This window comes from Protopterus annectens, chromosome 3.part1 (assembly GCF_019279795.1).
Source record: "Protopterus annectens isolate FY-2018-M chromosome 3.part1, PAN1.0, whole genome shotgun sequence".
NCBI lineage: Eukaryota > Metazoa > Chordata > Ceratodontiformes > Protopteridae > Protopterus > Protopterus annectens.
In genome coordinates, this window is record NC_056732.1 from 48,425,050 (window position 1) to 48,448,312 (window position 23,263).

At 42.3% G+C, this 23,263-nt stretch overlaps 1 protein-coding gene across 4 annotated transcripts in view; it reads left to right on the forward strand.

The window, feature by feature from the left end:
• The window catches only part of VIRMA (vir like m6A methyltransferase associated), a 1,734,630-nt gene that overhangs the window by 349,437 nt on the left and 1,361,930 nt on the right, over nt 1-23,263 (forward strand). The gene's annotated exons all lie outside the window — the stretch shown is intronic.

The following is a 23,263-nucleotide window of genomic DNA, read 5'->3' on the forward strand; positions in this document are numbered from 1 at the left end:
CTATAGAAACAAGGACCAAATCTCAAAGGGAAAACCTATCCAACCGGGGATCAGACCCCACTCAGCCAGGGCTGCATCTACCTCTGCAGCCTTTCTCAGAGGCGTCCCTACCTGAGACATCCTAGAAGCTGCTACCTGGAGTTCTGTACATACTTTCACCAATCTGCCAATTTTCTCTAAATCCAGAGCTGGCTTTGCCACTGCAGTCTTGCAGGGCCTTATAGCTGGTCCTAATGTTGTCTAAATTCCTCCTCCCATCCTTAGCTTTGGGAATCTACCCAAATGTGATGACTGCAGCAGTGAAACATGAAGAACATAGTACAGTTGTGTACACTTACCATAAATGTAGATGTTAGAGTGTATTCACAGTTGCATTCCTGGTTACCCTCCCTCCAGCCCCCTTACTTCTTTTGGCTATACCTCTACTCTTTTACTATGCTCAAAAGCTTTTTGGTGTATTTGCTTTTTTGTTGGAGGTATAACCTTGTATATTTATAGATTTAATTGCTTCCCATTAGGGGGGAACCTGTCATCTGGAGCAAGAAAAACTGATGTAATGGCATCGGCTGCATGTTTTTATACCCCTGACGACCTGACGTCATGGAAGAAGGGACAGCATCTGAAGCAGGACCCAAGACTTTGTTAATCAGGCCGACTGAGGGCTACTGCAAGCAGATAACCCAAATGTGATGACTGCAACAGTGAATAACACTCTAACATCTACATTTATGGTAAGTGTACACAATTGTACTTTCTCAGAGTCTCGGCATCAGATAGTTCAGCTTTGGCTTCCACTTCAGAGAGATTTCTTTGAGTGGGGGAGGACAGCTGTCCAAAAGCTTGTCTTTTTCTATCTAGGGTCTTTCCTGTCTCAGGAGCAGTCTGCCTTCGAAGCAGTGTGGAGGGTTTTCTCTGCCTTGGCAGAACGGATGGATCCCAACCCCCCTTGGATCTTAAGCCTTCTACCATGACGTGTCTGCACTCAGAACCTCAATCCTCTTTACCACAGGGACAGCCAGTCTGGGACCCCCTGGCTTCCCAACAGGGTATCTTGATCTCTTCTGATACCTCCTCACAACATACCACTGGTGAGGTACCCTCTGAAGAAGACATGTAAGAGAAAGCACTTGGTCTGTTCAGAGGAGTCCGTCACCGAAGATACGGACTTTGATGAAGGTGAAGGGTGCCCACAGTCACCTCCTGAAGATGTCTCTTTTGGAGACATCTTCAAGATACTAAAACAGATAGGTGGCTGGATGCTCAGCAATCCTTCAGCCGAGGAGTCTGTATTCCTGGGGGCTTTCGGTACTGGCCTATCCCCTGGGTTATTCCACCCGCTGATGACCTTATTGTGTTAGTCTCTCTGTGTATGCAGAAGGAACCAGACACAGTTGAGCCCACACCTAGAAGACAGGACAGGATTATGACACCATCTCTGGATAAATAGTTTTGGGGTAAAGGGGTGCCAGTGATGCCATGGGCGTGGCAGCCGCCACCAAGAAGGAACTGACAAGGTTGGCTGTTCATCCCCCAAATTAGTCTAGGGCAGTGTTCAGGTTTGGGAAACGTGTCGATGCTTCATTTACCTTCGCCTTAAGGTCACTGAATTATTTGGCACATTCTACAAGATTACAGAGGTATTTGATTAAGGAACTCTCAAATACCGTCTTAGGATACATTTCTGCAGAGGTCCAATCATCCGTGACTTCTGTGTTGGCTGCCCTGCATTCTGTTTCAAATTCTTCCATGAGGCTCATTTCTGCATGTAGCAGAAGGAAACTCAAGGGCATCGGGTTTAGGCATTTCCATGAGGAGACCTGTCTGGATGGACTTATCTGATTTTTAGTAGCCCTTCAAGTTTTCATTTGTCAGTGTTCCTTTTGATGGTACTTCTTTGGCCCCAAAGTGAAGGACACATTATCCAGGTGTTAGAAGAATGGAAGGACCCTATCTGCAGTGGGCATATGTTTTTCGACCCCTTCAAAGATTCTTTTCTATGAATCAATGAGGTGGTCGGAAGATGTGGTTCAAGAAATCCCAGGGTCCTTTCCGGGACACATGTGGAGGAAGTTCCCCCAGGGGCAGAGGAGGAACAACAATTGTTGACGCCACCCTCGTGGCAGAGGAGGCCCTCAAAACTAGGAGTCCAGATAGTGCGTCTTTGACCTTATTAGCACTCCTGAAAGGAGGCCTGATTGTCCACCTCTGGAGGCAATTGGGGGTCAGTTTATCCCTGCACCAGAGAGCCTGGCTAGATATAAAAGATACTTGAGTTCAGAGGATTATTTCCAGAGATTATATAATACCCTTTTCCCTTCCACCTCCAATCTCAAGAAAAATCCCTGATGTCCCACCTGGTCAGAGGGAGCAAGCAGCAATTCATATACAATAGTTGCTAGAAAGAGTCATCCAGGAGGTCCCGCCAGACCAGACAGAATCTAGACCTTACTCAAGGTTCTTTTTAGTGCCAAACAAAATGGGACTGGAGACCAATTTTGGATCTCGGCAACTTAAACAAGTCAGTTTGCACCATGTTTTGCATGGTCACAGTTCAGTCCGTCTCCCCTTTTCCAGGCAAGGACAACTGGATGTGCTCGGTATACCTTTTAGGATGAGTACTATTACATAAAGATGAGTAGACAATCCAGAAGGTACTTGTGCTTCTGACTGTGAGCTAGTCATTACCAGTTCAGAGCTCTACCCTTTGGTCTCACCACAGCTCCCAGGATATTCACCAAATGTATGGCAGTAGTAGCAGCTCACTTGAGACTGCAAGGATTCCGGGTGTTTCCATGTCTAGATGACTGGCTCATTACTGCCCCCAACCAGGCATCGGTTATTAAGGGCAAGAGATCAGGTTGTCCTGATGTGTTCTCTTTTGGGGATAACTATAAACTAAAGAAGTCTCAGTTGGAACCAATTCAAAATTTGTAATTCATAGCAGCAGTTTTCAACACAGTTGGCGATAGTTTTACTGCCCCCCTCCCCTCGAGTTCAAGCTATAAGATCACAGGTCAGAAAAATAATCCGCAGTACCACGATTTCAGCCCATTTGGTCCTTAAAGCTATAGAATCAGTATCAGCGGCAATAACGCTAATACCTTTATCCAGATTTTACATGAGGATTGTCCAATGAATGTTAGCAACACAGTGGTAGATTCTTTACCATCCAATGTCAAATCTTACACGAATCACTCAAATATGCAAGAGAGATCTCAGGTGGTGGATTCAGTCAGATCAGATTCTACAAGGCTGTCCATGCATTTCTCCATAGACCAAAGACATACTGACCTCGGGTGCTTCCCAGTTGGGGTGGGGGGAGCATTTTCTGGGGAAATCAGTCCAAGGCACTAGGTCCCCCCAAAGAGGCCAACTTGCATATCCATGTACTAAAGATGAGAGCAGTGCTTTTAGCATTGCAGGCCTTCCAAGATGTTCTCCCTTTGGGGACTGTTACAATTCTGACGGATCATATGACAATTCTGACGGATCATATGTCAGTAGTTTGGTACATCAACAAACAGAGGGACCAGGTCTTACCCCTTTTGTCAAGAATTGGCTCAGTGTGGCAATAGGTGATCTCATCCATCCGCTTTCTCATAGCAACACACATTCCGGGGAAGTCCAGTGTGATAGCAGACAAGCAGAGCAAGTGCATTCTTCTACGTTTTGAGTGATATCTCAACAAGAATGTGAAGGAAATGATTTTTCACTAGTGGGCCCAGCCTTGCTGCAGTCTTTTTGCATTTCCCCTAAACAACAAATACAGCAACTACTTTGCCCTAATCCCCCAACAGGGAGGAATCACCGAGGTATGCTCTGCTTCACATTTGGACCCCTGTTCACCAATACCGCTAATTCCGAAATTCCTACAGAAAGCTACCATGTTCTACCATGTTGAAGAGCAAAGTCATCCTCATTGCACCTTACTGGCCTCAACAGCTTCGGTTCCCCTTCCTTTGGCCTCACTTACTTCACCGACCTTTGCTTCTGGATCAAACTCCAGACCTTCTGTCTCACCCAATGGGTAGGATCCATCCAGACATATCAAACCTCAGGCTGACAGCCTGGCTTCTCCAATTCCAGTAGTAGCCAGACAGCCTTTTATGCGCTTCTATGGTATTACATTGGGATGAAATGTCAAGGCTTAAAATGACCTCCGGGTCGATAGCCTAGTAATCTCCTCAGATCCTGTAATCTATGTTGTCCTCCTCTGTCTGACATATACTTTTATCTTCACAGAAACTTTTGAAACGTAAACTCTATTCCAGTAAATGGAAATGATTTAAGTACTGGGCACATCAAAATCATGCTGAACCTTTTTTTTTTGCTCCGATACATAACATCCTTGCATTTTTGGCCCTACTTTTAAAAGAAGGACTAGTTCCTCAACCGTTCAAGTTCAGTTAGCAGGAACATCAAACTGTCACATTGGATTTGAAGGTTCCTCAGTACCCTCTCATAAGCTGTGCAGAACTGTCTTGCGAGCCACTCTGCCTTTAATATCTTTTCTTAAAGACCCTACTCCTCCATGGAACCTCAGTCTGGCACTGCAGGCATTTACACATTCCCCCTTTGAACCAGCAGCTATATGTGACTTTAAATATTTTACTTGGAAAGCGTTTTTTTTCTAGTAGCCGTTACATCTGCTAGACAAATTTCAGAAATTCAAGAATGGTCTTCAAAACCCTCCTACTTGATTTTTCACAAGGAAAGAGTTACATTACGAACTAATGCATCCTTTCTTCCCAAGGTGGTGTCAGAATCCAATATCAATCAGTCCATTAATTTGCCATTTTCCTTCCCATATTTACTAACAAAGGTGAATATATGTTGCATGTACTGGTTGTTCACAGACAGCTACGTTTTTAGCTGCATAGAACAAAAGACATAAGAACAGACCAGTTGTTGGTTTCCTTTGCAAACTTGAAATTAGGAAAACCAGTTGCCAAAGTAACTTTAGGCAGATGGCTCACTGATTGTATCTCATTTATAAAAAATTGGGTATTACCTTACCATAACGAATAAGAGCTCCTTCAACTAGATCTATGGCAGCATCTGTAATTTTTCTTTCCAGGGTGTCCATGGACAACATATGTGCAGCAGCTGCTTGGGTTTACCCCCCCCCCCCCATACCTTTGTTACTCATTACAAATTGGATCTGGTCTCTGGGGGTAGGGCATCATTTAGTTCAGCTGTACTCCGGAACATCCTTCCTTGAGTTCATATGGGATTTTATGTAGCTGGGGACTCTGCCCCATCAACTGAGGATAGAATGAAAATTGACATCATCAGATAAAATTCTAGATAGTCTTTTTATGTATTGACTGCATGCAGTTTTCACCTCCTTTATCTGTGCATAGTACGTATTTCCTTTATGGTAAAAATCAGCAAACAAAATCGAGGGAACTTGGGGTTGGTGCATTATGAGTAAGGGAAATACTCGAGTCTCTTGGTTGCTACAAGCTTTAGCAATGGTCAAGTCAGATCCAAGTGATTGGATCCAAACCCATCAGTTGAAGAACTTAAATGGACAGCACAGAGGGAACATTACAGTAAGTACATAACTTTTTTTTTTACATATGTAGCTGCCAAAGACTGGTACCCTTTCTCCTTCTCCTTGGTACCTTAATTTAGCCCTATAAGAGCTGGCTTTGATCTTTTTGAGCCAGCAGTCTGGTTATTACCTCAGTTCAGATGATTTCTCAGTTGGATATCTTAATGTACACGATCCTTTCACAGCACTGCACTGCGACAAAGTGAAACTGAGGCACTAATCCTCCTCCATGCCAAAGGTAGTTTCTGAGATTTCCCTCATCCAGACCATTTAACTTCTTGGATTCTTCCTGGAGATAGAAAATAAAAGGTGAAAGGATTTTGTACTTGTTTCCAATGTATGATTACCACAGGTAACATAGGTATGATGTAGAAAGAGCCTGGTATTTTAGACCGACAGAACAATGGTTCTTGCCATTTGTCCCAGGGAAGCGCAGCAAGCCATTCACCAAATCAAAAGTTCTAAATGGTTGGCTTGAGTACATTTTGTTCTGTTGTGATCTGCGTTAGAAGACTGCAGGAGCATGTTTTGGCCCATTTTGGTGAAACAGTAGCACAGCCTTCTTCAAGAAAATCTCTACTTAGAGGGTTTATGAGATGACTACTTTATACTCCTTTTCCATGTATTATAATAGTGATATCCAGTCTAGGAGCAGCCATTTGGGATGCTTTCTGTGAACTTGTAACCAGCAGTGACTGGGGCAATAAAAAGGGCAGGTGCCATTTTTAACACTGATCTCCGCCTCCGTCTAAAGGCACTGCTTTGGTAATCTTGCCATATGTCATTCATTGGAATTTCAAGTCTGTTTTAATCTAATGGCGATCCACACCTTACCAATATCTGCCCTTGAAACTTTGTCTCATTCCTCAAGGGAGGAGAGGCCAGTTTGTTTGGAGAATTCTTTGAAAGCACCCATCCAGTTATCAGGTTTAATTTGAAGGAAGATATGTAATTGCATTGTTTAACTTGCACTGGAATTGTATTCCAGAGAAGGGGAGCACCTGGGTATCGTATCCCTCTCCATAATGTTCTGTTTGTCTGGTGATGAAAATGCAGGTTTGTGGTTCAAGTGTTAGTTGAGCTGTTTGTCTTAGTGAGATACAGGAAGTAAAAGACCTTTCGGTGGACCGCCCCCATCGCAGCTCTTGCAAAGTAGAAATCACCTTCAGTTGCTTATCCTGTTAATTGGGGGGAAAAGGAACAAATAAAGGGGAGAGCACACCAGTTACGGAGTATATCCTTGCAGCAGTGGTGCATTGGACGGTGCAGTGGTGCTGCGGTAGCATTGTTGCCTCACAGCAAGATTTTCTCCTGTTCGATTCTCGGCTGGAGTGCCTTCTGTGCGGAGTCTTCATGTTCTCCCTGCATTCGTATGGATTTCTTCTGGGCTCCGGTTTCCTCCCACATTACAAAGACACGCATCTGGAGTGTTTCTCCCTGGGCCACCACCGAAAATTGGCTTAATTCCAAGTTGGACTTTCCCGGTAAACAAATGTTAAATAAAAATAAAAAAATAAAAAAAATATGAAGAACATAGTACAGCTGTATTAGTATAATAAGTGGCAGTAGATGTTTAAATAGGGTCACCGGTATAGTGCCAGTTACCTCCCTCCTTGTGGGCTTTTTCTGATCTTGTATAAGTAATCTAATAATTGAGGTGGGGGGAAGGTGCTATCACCCATCATTCTGCTGTTGCTTTCTCTACTATCAAAGGGCAGAGTACCTGAGAAGGGTTACTTCTCTAGTTGTCTGTGGTATGAACTGTGCAGGGGCTGCAGTGTGGATTCTTCTCTGTAGGTGTTTACTGCTTTATTGTACCTCATCTTGTCAACTGAAAAAAAGGAGCAAAACAAGGGACTTTTCATGTTATGGATATATCCCAGATACCTTTGCAGGCAAATCAAAAATGACATGAGCTGATGTCCCTCTTCATTTGTGATGCAAGCATGCATCTCTGCATCAGGGTGAAGCCAGAACATTGTTATGATGAGGGTTCTTGCACAATTGTACGTAGTGCTTGCTGTGTCTATCCCATGCATAAGGTCATAGGAGGTTACTAGGCTAATTTTCCCTAGGGTCCTTACACGCCTAATCAAGTACAAACCCTGTTCCCAAGAATATTGAAGTGTTAAGTGGAACTAGGTCAGCACCCACTGCCCCTGTCCAGGAGGGAAACTTCCAGGGTGAATTTGAGGTTTCCCATCCAATCATCCAAATTACGTTTAAATAGGGTCAGCGAGAGGCTCTACTTCACCTGATTTGGAAGTTTGCTCCAAAGGAGAGGTTACCTCTGTGCGACATATCTTTCTCTCTCTCTCTTTCCAGTAAATCCTGTCGATGTCACATGGTTGAGTTCCTAAGAGTGAATGCATCTTATACCATTTGATTTACCAATGTGCAACATTTCCATTGGAGCAGGATCTGAGATTTATTTGCATGCAAGGCAGAGATCACCTCTGAGTAGTCCGTAAGACGGAGTATAGTGACAGTGATTTCAGTCTTGTCAATGTATGACATGCTGAAGACCCTGAATTTTCTTTGTAAGAAACCTTTGAGGTTTTTCCTGTTACTGCAGGTGCCTGGTAAGGTACATACTAAAGGTAGCATTGTATTCTATTATTGATTTGATGAGTGAGGAGTACAAGGGGGGATTATAACCTCTTTTATTCTGGATCCAATGCCCTTATGAGGTGAGCAATTTAGAAAGCCTTTCTTATCACTGTGGAGATGTGGTCAAAGAAAAGGCTGCTGTCAACCCGTGTGCCCAAATCTGTCACCACTGATTGTGTGCTTAGGGTGTTGTTATTAATGTGGTAATCTGCAGGGATGTTGCCGAAGTGGCTGATGATGCATTTTTTTTCATCAAGTTTTAGCTCGTGACTTTGGCACCAGTCGTTTGTCTGCGCAAGTCCCTCTTGTAGGATGTTGACATTGTTTGTGGACTCTGACTGCACTCAGTCTGCAATCATCAGCAAACTTTCAGTCATAGGCCTTTTGTTTAGCCTGTACATCTGAGAAGTAGATTCCAAACAATAAGGGCCCCAGCACAGATCCTGTGGAACACCACTGGTTATGTGTTGGCTGGTGGGGGTAGTTTCACCTATTTTGACTGTGTGCACTCTATTGGCGAGACAGTTTGCAACTCACCTGACAGTATACGGGTTGATGTCCAGGTGCGTGAGTTTATCAATGATGCTTGAGTGGGGAATAGTGTCAAAGGCCTTGGCCAGGTCCAGGTAGGCTGAATGCATGGATTTGCTTTCGCCCAGGGCTTTGGTGACTGTTTCAAAGAAGCCCACCAAGTTCAAGAGGCAGGACCTCCCTTTAACAAAGTTGAACTGGGTTGGGTCGAGTGTTTTGGAGGTCTCCTATATCTTTGTCAATAAGGTCCATGATTATTCTTTCCATAGCTGTGCAGATTAGGCTGGTCAGCCTTATGATCTGTAGTTCCCAGGGTCTGTGGAGGCATCTCTTTTATGTAACGGGATGATGGTTGCTGTTTTACATTCAGCAGGTACAAAGCCAGTGCTTAGACTGTGGTTAAAAAGATGCAGCTAGTTCCTGTTTTAATCCATTTGGAATGCAGCCTGGGATATTATCCGGTCCCATAGAGGCTGTGTTTCTGGCTTTGAAGAGAGCGTTTGCAACCTGTTCCTTGGAGATACTAGGTGGAAAGCAGGTGGTAGGTATGTTTTGGAGGGTATGTGGTGGGGACGGGGGGGAGGGGGGGAGTTTTCACTGAACCTGTCAGCTGGCTGGCTATTTCTGCTGGTTTAGAATATGCAGTGCCATTAACAACCAACTTTGTGCATAGCTGGGTTTTTTCCTTTAAGGTTTCTGACATAAGTAAAGAAGGCCTTATGGCTATGATTGGAGAGATCTTTGAAGATGGTTAATTATTGTTTCTAATGTGGTGATAATCTGTAAGATAAAGGTTATGGCTATATACTTTTTCTCATATGTGATATCTCTAGTCTTTTGAACCTCTGTTATTTTACCGACTCACTGTGTTGTCCATCTGGGGTATACTGCTTTGCCCTTCTGTATGTGGTGTACAAGCGCTCATATGTATGTTGCTATGAACTTGCATGCATACATGTCTGTTATCTTTGCATAGGTGGTTGCCATCTCTGATCTCTATGTTGGGTATTTCAGACTCATGTTTACTGGTGGGGCATAAAAGTGGCTGGGGTGTACTCACATTGCATAGGCAGTTTGACCGTGGTAACAAGCCTGTGCCCACCTCCTTGTTGCTACCATTTTTAATGCCCTGGACTGATAGAACATATTTGGATAAATGGGTATTTGGATGATGGTGATCAGACATTTAACAATTTTGCCACACTGTCACAGTACAAAACTCTTTTTATAAGGCGTTATTTAGAGTTAGCAAATAGGAATATAGTTGTTAGTGGTAAGGAGCATAAATAGTGCTTTTAAATGATTGCAGTTAAGGAAATTATTCTTTTGAGCTGAGATATAAGACCACCACATATCTACACTAGTAAGGAAATCCTTCTATGTAAAGCATCTTGTAAGTAAAGGCATCGCATCTAGATCTAAGGATGATATAATTCCATTATACTCTGCCCTCATCAGACCAATAATTGAGTACAGTGCTCCTTTTTGCATGTACCTCACCAGACACCTGCAACAATGGGAGACATCACAGAGGTTTCTCACCAAGAAATTACAAGGTACACAAAACAAGTCTTACTCAAAGCCTGAAAGTCCTGTCACTGTATTCTGGCTCCTACAGATTGCTAAGAGGTGACCTGTGCCTGTGTTACATTGCAGTGGCTGACCCACTCTGATGGAACTGCTACACATTCATAAATTAAACTGCATGAGGGTCACATGCTCCAGAGATCTTAACCTATCCTCTGACATGAACATGCTGGGGAGATAGCTACATCTGCCCAGAGACTATCACTTTTCTGGAACAAGCTTCCAGTAAACATGAAACAGAACTCCTCCCTGACCCTCGTAAAACGCAACCTAGATCAATGGGTGGGTGACTGCAAATTCACTCCTGGGGTTGCGCCCACGTCTGTCATGGATAGAGGCTGTCAGTATTAATTACAATAGACTTACCTCTGTGAACTTCCTTCACCTAATCACCGACAATTGGGGCACCTCAGGATAAATATGGTTAGGCTTGTAAGGGCTCTAGGGCCGTAAGCCTAGAAACCTTCTATGAACTTAGGAGTTGCCCAGACATAGTAACACCTTGCTAAGTTTAATGGCATTGACTGCCACAAAAGCAGTTACTAGAAAATGAAAATTGAACTGTAAACCAACTGTAGTAGAAGTACTGAATATTGTGAAAGAAATAAAAAGAACTGAGATATGATCTTTAGAAAAGGGAAGGAGCAAATTACTTTGAAGTAAATGACATTGTGGGAACAATATATGCCGAGTAATGTTCAGGAGAAGGAGGAGGAGTGAACTTTAATGGAAGCCGTAGCTTGAACAATTTATGTAATGTTGGAGTGAACAGTAATTTTAAAGAAAACGTGCATGTATACTGCAGGAAGCTAATAAACATGTTTACAACAGTTTGTGTTCTTTTCTATAAGTTTGTGTGTGTACCCATGTTGAAAAGATGCAAAATGAATAAAGGTGTTTAAATTAAACATGTGCTTTATGGGCGGCATACAGTGTTATATACAGTGCAGTGTTCTGCTACTCTGCCATTGTACAATTACAGTTAAATGGTTTGGTATGTTTTTTGTGTTTCCGCACTTTACACACACAATGCGATAAACTCCTCTTTGATCCATTTCTATAACAAATATATTCTTCTGTATTTTAAAGTACAACATTAAAGTATGCTTTGATGATTTTCTGTTCATGTTCTGATCTCCAGCCGAAGCCATTTTTTTGCTGGAGATTCACCAAGTTCCTCCTGCCTCTCTTTTATGCTCCTTTGTTTATACACTTGTTTGCCATTGTTGTTACAAGGGCTCATTGTATAAATTTCAAGTTGTTCACACTCGAACACTTCTCTAAAAATTCTCTCTGTATTGTTTGGAAGCCTGATGTTATTTTGTGGTTGGTGGTGGGATTAGGATATTTGTCAGGGTTCGAGGCCCTTGTGGTAGTGTAATGGATCTCACACGACTCATTAACATGGAAAGGTTGACTAGAACTGCAGTGCGACATGCTGTTTTTAAGTAGCTTGATATATGTGACCCTTTTCTAAAAGTTTCCCTTAGGAGTTTATTTTGCTCATGCAATTACCTATTCTGACTCTGAATGCCGTCAGAACTGTCAATAGTAGTCTGGAAATTTTTAGAATTTCTTCAGAAATAGAATTGTTTTAGTTAGTAGGAGCAATCATTGCTTACATCAGTGCTTGGTACAAAGCCTGTCAGTGCATTAATAAACTGGAAATGAAAACAGTTTTACTATTTTGCTGTCTGACAGCATCATATTCCTTTCACAAATCTCAGAGGTTGGTGGTTTTGCTCAGTCAGCATTGTTTAAGAAAGTCGTCTTAGTGTTTTAATCCTGTTTGCAGCCACTCCTTGTGTTGCTTTAGGACATATTTTGACTGTTTAAGTCAGCATTCCATTACTGACCTGCACTGTAGTTCATTAGTACTTGGGTTTCATAACAGTACTCACCTTGTACAAGTTGCTACTCCAGTATGTTTCATTTCAGATATCCTACAAATACATGTCACCAATGCAAATGGAGCTGTGGAAGCCCTGTGTTTTTGTTTTTCTTTGTTTATATTTTTATTTTTTGTTAACCAGGATAGTTCTGCTAGGCTAATGACCTCCTTTCAGGGGAGATGCAAGGTGTTACTTGTACAATAGGGGAAATTTGATCATGGCATCAGAGAACTTCCCCAACTCTGTTTTGATAGGTGCTATGGGATCTTTTACATTTGTCTGATGGGACCTCAGTCTAAGATGTCATCCAAAGGATGATGCAAGAGTGCAGCACCACCTTTTTTTTTTTTTTTTCAATAAACATCTTTATTAAATTATTACGTGACATAGGCAATCTTACATTTATATAAATGAAAAACAAACAACATTGACCACTATAATTGCAAACATTATGCATCATAGTCTCTATTGAAACAACTGTAATTGCAAACATTATACATAACTGACAATGACTGGATAAATTTAAGTAAACTCATTCACTCCAACGGAGGAGCTCAGAAAGTTTGCACTGCAACTTCCAATGGGTGAAGCCTAAGCCTTTTGACAGAATCAACTTATGTCCTCACATAGGTTCATAGGTAGATACTAGGCTATCTGCCCTAGGGCATTTATAAGCCTAGCCAGAGTGTATTTGGCTTCTGCCTCCCTATTAGATTAGCCTACTGTGCCTCTGTAAAGTAGGTCACAGAAGGTACCCTTTGAAGATTAGTTTACTGTGCCTCTGTCTAGCAGGGACACAGGGGAGATCCCAGGGGTGAATTTGCGATTTCCCATCCACGCGTCCAAATTTCGCTTGAAGAGGGTCAGCGAGGGGCTATGTTTAACATGAGTTGGGATTCTATTCCAGAGTGAGGGGAGCCTCTGGGAAATGAATTTGTCCCTCCAGCATGTCCTATTTATTTTTGTGCTGAGGTTTAGGTCCCTGGAGCGTGTAGCTCTAAGGGACTTGGATTTTTTGAGGTGGAGCATGTCCATTAATTCTGTGTTTGACATGGCTTTGTACGTCAGGCATAGATCACCTTTGAGTAGGCGGTAAGCAACTGAGTAGAGCTGGAGTTTCTTTAGTTGAGCTGCATAGGACATCTGTTTGTAGCCCATGATCCCCTTGGTGAGGTACTTTTAGGGTCTCTCCAGTTGCTGCAGGTGTCTGGTAAGGTACATCCCAAAAGGGGCATTGTATTCAATTATGGGCCTGATGAGTGACGAGTAGAGGGGCACAATGACCTCTCGATCTAGATGCGAACCCTTTCGTGATAAGGTGGGCTATATAGAAGGTCTTTTCTAACCACTTTGGCAACGTGATTATCAAAGGAGAGATTACTATCTACGTTGGCCCCCAAATCTCTAATTACTTCTTCCGTACTTAATGGATTACCACCTATGTGGTAATTTGTGGGCACCTTGTTTTTCCCAAAGGGGATGACTATGCACTTTTTAGCATTTAGCTTGAGGTCGTGGCTCTGGCACCAAGCATCCGTCTCTGTGAGACCCTTTTGGAGGATGCTTGTGTCAGCTGGAGATTCAGTTATGACCCCCAGTTTGCAGTCATCTGCGAATGTTGTCAGCCATAATCCCCCTGTGTTAGCCTGAACCTCAGCGAAGTATATACTGAACAAGAGCGGTCCCAGAACTGAGCCCTGTGGGACGCCACTTGTAACTGGTTTGGATTCGGACATGGCACCTGTGATTCTGACCATGTGGGTTCTATCTCTGAGCCAGTTTGCAACCCATCTTGTGATAATGGGGTTGATATTTAAGCTGGTAAGCTTATTTATGATGCCCAAGTGGGGTATTGTGTCGAAGGCTTTTGCGAGGTCGAGGTAGGCTGTGTGGACTACTTTGCCCTCATCTATGGCTTTGGTAACTGTTTCAAAGAAATCAACTAGGTTTAAGAGGCAAGATCTGCCCTTAAAGCCGAATTGGGTAGGGTCCAGCGTCTGGAGGCTCCCAATGTCTTATGAGTTCCATGATAATACGCTCCATAGCTTTACAGACCAGACTAGTCAGGCTTATGGGGCGATAGTTTCCGGGGTCCATTGTGCACCACCTTTGTGGAGTGGGACCACTGTAGCTGTACGCCATTCTTTGGGTACATATCCTGTAGTAAGGCTAAGTTTGAACAGTGACTTAATGTGAGGGTTCAGTTCTTCTTTGAGCTCGTGTAAGACACAGCCTGGGACACCGTCCAGTCCCATAGATGCTGCGTTTTATGCTTTGCAGAGGGCAGCTTTCACCTGTGCATCTGTGATGTCAGGGAGGTTACATTCAGTTGGGATAGGCATTTGCTCCTTTGGGGGGGAAGCGGGGGGGGAGTTTGCACTGAATCTGTCTTCCAGGATGTTGGCTATGTCTGTAGGTTCAGTATATTTTGTACCGTTATGCAACAATTCAGAGCATATCTGGGAGTTTCCGCCCATGTTCCTGACATAACTAAAGAAGGCCTTGTAATTATCTTTAGTGTCTAGGGCAATTTTTCTTTCGAAACTGGCTTTTGATGATTTTATGAGGGATCGAAGTTTCTTGCTAATACTGATCAGAGATGCCTTCCCTTTTTGGGATTTTGCTCTGTCATGTAGTAGCTTCCTCCTTCTGTTGTATAGCTTATTTATGGCCGGGGTCCACCAGACCGGTCTCCTGTTTTTGGAGGAGTGAGTCTTGGTTTTATTTGGGATAGCATGATCCATACATTCCTGCAGGTGCTCATAGAATGCATTTGTAAAGGATTCTGCGGATTGGGCTGTATTATCCTCTGGCCCAGGGGCTTTGAAGGATTCCACCTCAGTCTTGAGAAGTACAAAGTTGGCTTTTGAGAAATTCTTTACAGTGATTTCCTTGGCTGGGGGTGGGGATGGGATATGGATGTCCAGGGAAATTTGTTTATGGTCTGATCTTACCAATGAGGGGTTTACCTCTGGTGTGGAACGTAGAGTCCCCATGTTGGTGATGACCAGGTCCAATATGTTCCCTCTTGTGGGAGTGGTGACCAGTTGTTCCATTGCGTTAGAGTTTATAAATTCAAGGAACCGTTAGGCGAGGGTGTTTGGGCTTGAGTAGTTTTCCCAATCAATGTTTGAGTAGTTGAAGTTACCCAATAATATAGTGTTTGGAGAGACCTTCATATTTTCCAGTGTTCTCTGGAATGCCAAGTGGGGTTCCTGTAATAGGGAGGGTGTTCTGTAGCAGGCTACAAACTGAAAGGCAGTTTTGCCCGCTGTTAGTTGCACATGGATGGTTTCCGATGCTTCGTGCAGTGCCACTAACCTGGAGGTGTAGGTATCTTTGATGAATATAGATACTCCACCTCCTTTTGTGCTTCGGTCCGAGTTTTGGGGCCGAAATGCATGGTATGAGTTATAACCTGGTAGTGCTGGGGTGCTCTCAGGAGCCTTGAACCAGGTTTCTGTTACTGCACAGACATCAATTTTGTCCATACTGAGGAGAGCCTCGAGTGCGTGCATCTTGAGGTTTAGACTTCTGGCATTGAGTAGCATTACCTTTAGTTTTTTTATCCTTGGGTTGTCTATGGAGGTGGGTTTGTCCTTTGAGCCTTGCCTAAAAAAGGCACTATGGGGGGTGGCAAGAGCTTTGGCCAGTATACGAAAGCCTAAGGGTGACAGGTGCAAGCCGTCCCTAGCGAAGCAACGTGGCTTGTCGAGCATGTCATCCCAGGCTGACAGACACTGGATCCCCTTTGAATGACGCCAATACTTTAGCCAATTGTTGAAACTGATCATTTTGTCTTTATACTGTGGCATCATTCTTGGTGAGGGCAAGATGCTACTCAAGGTCAGGGTCATACCAGCCTGGGCTACATGGTCAGAGAGCTCCTCTATGTCTCTCTTCATGTAGTCCAGGGAGGTACGTCTCAGGTCATTCACACCAGCATGGACAATGACGGAGCCATACTTGTACTTGCTTTGGAGTGACCTGAGTGCTTGCGTTATGTGGCGGATCCTGGCACCCGACAGGCAGCTTACAGTGACCTTCTCTTTGTTCAGTCTGGTGAGCGGGATTTCAGTGTGCCGGACAATAGAGTCCCCTATAACAAGTGTATTTGGTGTGTTTGGACTTAAGGGCTGTGGTTATAAGGCACACTGATTTTGTGAGATATGTGATTCGTGGGTATTGTTGAGGGGTGGCTGTTGCTTGGATATCTGCTTAGGAGGTCTTTGCTGTTTAGGCAGATTTTTATTTAGAGCCTCCGAGTATGTTTTTGTGTGTTTATGTGTTGGGTATGCAGATGCAGTAGGTCTGTGTGAGACTGGATTTGTGGTGTGGGTGGTTACCTTTTCCTCCTGACTGCTGTGCCAGTCTTGGGTTGAGAGAGCTCTGCCTCCAGTTTGGCTGTGTAACTGCATCTCTCATCTGTATTAGAGTTCGTTGGAAGGAGGAGAGGGTTGTCTGTGTACATAAGGCAATTGTAGCATTGCCTCAAAATTCCCAGATTCACCAGCTGGATTGGAGAGTAGCCTTGAAACTGACCCTTGGACATACCAGATTAGTATAGGGAACTGTTTTTACTGATGAGATGACTAGGAAAAGGAACTGATTTTTCACTTGATCAGGAAGGACCAATCGGGAGTCTAATACTTATGAGAAGTCAAGGAGGGTGTGGTGCTTTCATTAGTTAGTGTTTCCTTATAAGAGCTGAGCAAGTGCAGGGCTTTAGAAATAGAATAGAGTGATTACTTTGAGAGTTTGAACAGTTCTAAGGGAAAAAGTGAAGAGCAGACTTTGTGGAGCCTGGAATAGTTTAAACCTGTTTAGGCGGCGCTGCCCGACACTACTCAGTGCGCAAAACCGCGCAAAAAGAGAGTTGTAGGGTTTTATGAGAGAGACATCAAGGAGTTTAGAATTGACCCAAAATGGCCAATAAAACTACAGCTTCTAGGTAGTAACCACTCCTCGAGGGACAGGCAGGCTGTTCAGTGTTAACCACTCCCACTGGTGAACACAGAGACTTCCCTTTAGCCCAAGCAAGCACTGGCCTTCTAGAAACTTCCAAACAGTTCAGAACAGCAAATCTGTAACTGAGCTTTCTTAACTTTCAGAAAGTGGGAAAAAAGCAAGATGTTTTTGTTTTTTTTTCTTTTTGTTGTAGTTTAAAGGTAGCAGAGATACACAAGCAGCACAATTATCGCAACAGTGCAATAAATGACCCCACACTTGAGTGCTAGGCCAAAATCAGGTAAAATGCAGTTTTTAGAGAAAAAAACGATTTTAAATTAAGTGCAACACAGGAAATGCAGTAAACAGGCTCTAGATGTGTTCCAAGTACTGTTACTGTTACAGATATAAACTTTAGCAAACCGGAAAATGCCAAAAAGTAGGCAGCAAAGCAGTAAAACTTAACAAAAAATCAGAAGAAAATACTTAAAATCACAAAAGTGGCTCCTTTTCTTCTCTCAGCGTTTTCTCCCCTTGGTAGGTGTTTCAGCAACAACTAGCAAGCCTGAAAAGATGCCAAAACCACGAGGCAGCCTGGTTTTAAGAGAGACAGATCAAGGAGTTTAGAATTGACCCAAAATGGCCAATAAAACTACAGCTTCTAGGTAGTAACCACTCTTCCAGGGACAGGCAGGCTGTTCAGTGTTAACCACTCCCACTGGTGTACACAGAGACTTCCCTTTAGCCCAAGCAAGCACTGGCCTTCTAGAAACTTCCAAACAGTTTAGAAAAGCAAATCTGTAACTGAACTTTCTTAACTCTCAGAAAGTGGGAAAAAAGCAAGATTTTTTTTTTCTTTTTGTTGTTTTCAAACAAATGTTCATATCTCTGAAACCATAGGGATTATGAAAGCAGTACAAATGGCTAACTCTTTAGCACAAACTGTTTTTATAGTGGTAGCATTCTATAGGTTCTAGGTCTTAAACTGAATTTTATAAGTCACAGTAAACACAGTAACTTACATTTGTAATATTTTGTAAACAACTTACAATATCTCACCAACCACTCAAGTTACGCACATACTGTCTATGACATTTTATTCATCTAGCTGAAAGCTTTCATATGAGACTAAGGAGTTCTGTCTGTGTTACTTGGTTGCTGAGATATTTAGAAAAATGTGAAAATTATATCTGTATAAATTAATATATTAATAACAACAGTATCAATTTATCTGCAGTAGACAGAGATCAAATGTTAATACAATTGAGTTTGCCACTATGTTAGCTTTAAGATGAAATCTTTTAAAACCTTGTATATAGCATGGTTTTGAAATTATTTATGCAAATATGAACAAGCAATATTTGATGCCTACAGGAGTCAGTAGGAGTTAATTGCCGATACACCTGGAGATGTCACTCGGATGTAATGAGTTAAGCAATATATGGCTAATTCATATCCTGCCTCTTAAACCTCGTTCCTTCTCTGCATATATTGTTCCCACAATTCCCATTTGTTTCTGTGTAGTGCAGCACCACCCTTATAGCAACTGATCTGCTTGGTGTGGTAATAGAACCCACAGCCTTCTGCACCACTGGCACTGGTGTGTTCTTTTTCATGTTGTTTAGCAATGTTGGTAAAACGCCAAACTAGGGAGCAGAAAGCACTGTTTACTTTATCTTGTGTACCCCCCCCCCCAAAAAAAAAAAACACACGCACACATATGTGTGTCTTGGACATGTTTGTTTTGTTAACCGGGACATCCAGCTGGACATATCGCATTTAGAGTAGATGCTTAGAGAAAACACAAACAAGATGTACAGTGCTCACTGCATACTTATTTGCAGTAAAAGTGAAAAGGTATTGCAAAACAATTGTACAGGAAACTTTCTTTATAGCTGTTATGAAGGCTTTATTCAGGTTATTACCTCTGTCACCCATATGTATAACTGATGTCCTCCCTGTAATCACTGTAGCAGTACTCCTGACTAGGCCACTGTTTTTTTTTTCTGTCATTTAAAGTGGTTACACTGTCATGGCCTTTCACTGCCTCACTGATCAGGTGTTCCATGTGTGCCTTCTACTCAGCTCCATTTAATTCCTTCAATTTTGAAGGAGTCTTATTTCTAGGGAGCTATAGAACGGATTCCTTCTTATTTCTATGGAGCTATAGAACGGATTCCTGCTCATCGAAAGAGAGTAGGTTATTATTTCAAGACTTTTCCTGGTCCCCAGAAAAGAGAAAATTGAGACTCGTTCTGGATTTATCACTTCTCAGCTTGTTTCTGAGAGTCCTAAAATTAAAAATACTGACTCTGCAGTCTTTGCTTCCAGTAATTCTGTACCATGGCTTTTTAGTTACCTTGGACATAAAAGATGCATATCTGCATGTTCAATCCATATGGATCACAGCAATTTAAGATTCTCTGTTTCACAATATAATTTTCAATTCTGTGCTTTGCTGTTTGGGCTCTCTAAGGCACCAGACGGGCTGTGGTGGTTGTTAGCCTGGTATATGCGTATGAACCTATACAGGGTACATGGGGACTTAACTACATTGGGTTGAATGGCTAAGCTTACAAAGACCTTGGTGATCGATAGCTTAGTATATACCTGTGAAGAAAGTTTTCACAAAGTACGTGTCTGTTGCTTTCTGCAGGCTTCAGGGAATTAATATTTCCCTTACTTGGCATCCCTACTCTCCTGCCTTCCACCTAATATCTCCAAGGAACAGGTCATAAATGCTCTCTCCAAAGTCAAAAAAACAGCTTCTGTGGGACCTGATAACATAACAGGCAGAGTGATTATATGAAGAACATAATCACAATATTTTGTTATATTGATGTTTTTTTAATTTGGATTTTTTTATTCATGGTGTTTTTTTGATTTGGAGGGGGTCAGAAATGTCTTTGGGGGATTTTGTTACATATATTAATAATTTGTGTTCTTATTTGGAGTTGACTTGTCAATTTAGTTCAGTTACTTTTTTTTGGATTTTAATATTTTTAAAGACAATGGCAAGCTAATTACAAAAATTTTCAAGAAAGAGCTGCAAAATAATGCTTATTTACATTACAGTAGCATGCACCCCAAAAAGACAAAAAATATTGTAATGTCAACTTTTGAGAGTCAGTAATCTAACAGCTATGGAAGAAGATTTTGTCAAAGAAGGCAATAATTTTTGTGAAGTTATATACTAGGGGTTATCCAAAGGCATTAGTTACCACTGTAATGTCTAATACAACAGCTCAGAGGAAAGGGGCCTGCTCATTCAGTGACCACTAGGGCACTCACAAATGAAAATAGAGTAAGGATGCCCATTGTTAATAGCCTAGATTCTGGAGTTATAAAAGACATCATAACAGAAAATTGGAAACTTTTTGGTGCTAACACTGAGATTTTAAATGTAATAGGGAATAGACCTTCATTCACGCAACAAATGACAGAGTTTCAAAAACTATTTTCAGGCAAAGTTAAATATGCCAAAAATAGTATTGATAGAAGGGGTATGCTTAGATGCTTTAATTGTAATATGTGTAATTATTTATACACTGAAGAAACCTATCTTGTTATAAATAATATGAGAGTTAATGTGGATGTAACTTTTACTTGTAAATCCAAGTTTGTGGTTTATCTTGTTTTCTGTGTGGCCTGTAAGTCTTTTTACATTGGAAGGACCATACTCGAATTGTATAAGAGAATCTTTACATAAATATGCCGTCTCTATAGGAGACAAAAAGAATGCTTTAGGCAGACATTATAAATATGGTTCATGTAAAATTGGTTTTAAGTTTTTGATGGTTGATGCATCAAGTAATGTGGAATTTTTATTAAACCCTGAAGAAGAGTTGGGCTGGTTAGAATATTGTTGGAAGTGAGACTAAATGCCTGCTACCCTCCTGGTTTAAATAACCATGAATGTTTTGTTATGTATTTGAAACATAAAGGGTTAAGACATTACTAAATGTGATGTCATATGATCTTGCATATTGTTTAAATATGGATGTTGTAGTAATTACTTCAGTCTGAAGAGGTCTCAGTTGATTTAAAACAAAAAGAAAGCACTTACTAGAGTTGATTTAATAAAGTGATTTTCTTATTGGTTTTTCGTTTTTTAATATCCCAGGCTCTGTTCTAAATGGATTAAAACAGGAACTAGCTGCACTGCTGGGTACTCAAATTTTTTTTCACCACAGTCTAAACACTGGTTTTGTGCCTTCTGAATGGAAAACCACAACAGTCATCTCGTAACATGAGGCCACCTCCACAGACCCTAGAAACTATAGGCTGGTCAGGCTTATGGAATCTAATTTGCAAGGCTGTGGAAAGAATAGTCATGGACCATATTAGTAAAGATATAGGAGACCTGGTGGACTTCTTTGAGGCAGTCACCAAAGCCCTGGACGAAGGCACATCTGTGCATACGGCCTACCTGGACCTGGCCAAGGCCTTTGACTCTATTCCCCATTCAGGCATCATTGATAAACTCACCCAGCTGGAGATCAAACTTTATATTGTCAGGTGGGTTGCAAACTGGTTCACTGACAGAACGCACACAGTCAAAATAGGTGACTCTACCTCCACCAGCAAACCCATAGCCAGTGGTGGTACACAGAGATCTGTATCGGGGCCCCTATTGTTTGGAATCTACTTCTCAGATGTACAGGCTAAAACAGAAGGCCTGTGGTTGACAAACGTTGCTGCTGATTGCAAACTGGGTGCAGTCAGAGTCCCCATATGAATGTCAACAATCCCACAAGAGGGGCTTACACTGACAAACGACTGGTGCCAAAGTCACAAGCCAAAACTCAATTGCAAAAAAAATGCATTATCACCCCTTTGGCAAGGGTGATGTCCCTGCAGATTACCACACTAATAACAACACCTTAAGCATGCAATCAGTGGTAAGAGCTTTGGACACGCAGGTTGACAGCAACCTTTCCTTTGACCACCACATCTCCACAGTGGTAAGAAAGGCTTTCGAAGTCACCCACCTCATAAGTAAGGGCATTGCATCCAGAACAGAAGAGGTTATAACCACCCTGTACTCCTCACTCATCAGGCCAATAATAGAGTACACTGCTACCTTTGGTATGCACCTTATCAGGCACCTGCAGCAACTGGAAAGACCTCAAAGGTTTCTTACAAAGAAAATTCAGAGTCTTCAGCATATGTCATATATTGACAGACTGAAATCACGGTCACTATACTTTGTGTCTTACAGACTAATCGGAGGTGACCTCTGCCTTGCATATAAAGAAATCTAAGATCCTGCTCTAATGGAAATGCTGCACATTCAAAAATCAAATGGTATAAGATGAACTTGCTCTATGGAACTCATCTTAGTATGCGACATCAACAGGACTTGCTGGAGAGACAGATATGTGTCGGAGGTTACCTCTCCTCTGGAACAGACGTCTAGTTCAGGCAAAGCAGAGACCCTCGCTGACCCCATTTGAGTAATTTGGATGATTGGATAGGAAGCTTGAAATTCAGTCCGGGAGTTTCACCCGTGTCCCTCTTGGACAGGTGCAGTAATTGTTGACTTAACTCTGCTTAATACCTTGATAATTTTGGTAACAGAGGATGTTCTTCGTGTTTCACTGTTGCAGTCATCACATTTGGGTTATCTGCTTGCAGTATCCCTCAGTCAGCCTGATTATCAAAGTCTTGGGTCCTGCGTCGGTTGCTGTCTCATCTTCCATGATGTCACGTTGTCAGGGGTATAAAGCATGCAGCCGACGCCATTACATCAGTCTTTCTTGCCGTGCGGTGCCCGAAGCAGAAGCAGTTTGCAAGTGCTGGTCGGCCAACTCCTGAAAATTTCGTTTTCGAGTTTCAGAACCGAAGTCTTCACCTAAGCTAAGTACCCCATTGGGGAACCTTTTTCTTGCTCTAAACCGATGTCAGTAAAAGTTAACAATTGTATTTTTTTGTGGAAAGCAAATACCTCATTCTACCTCCTTTTGAGCCAGCTGCAAATGTAGAGTTGAAATTCCTTTCTTGGAAAACAGCCTTCCTTTTCGCCATCACTTCAGCAAGAAGGGTGTCTGAATTACAGGCCCTCAAGGCAGTGGAGCCTTTCATCATCTTTCATGCGGACAGGGTGTCCCTCAGGACCAATCCCTCCTTTATGCCCAAG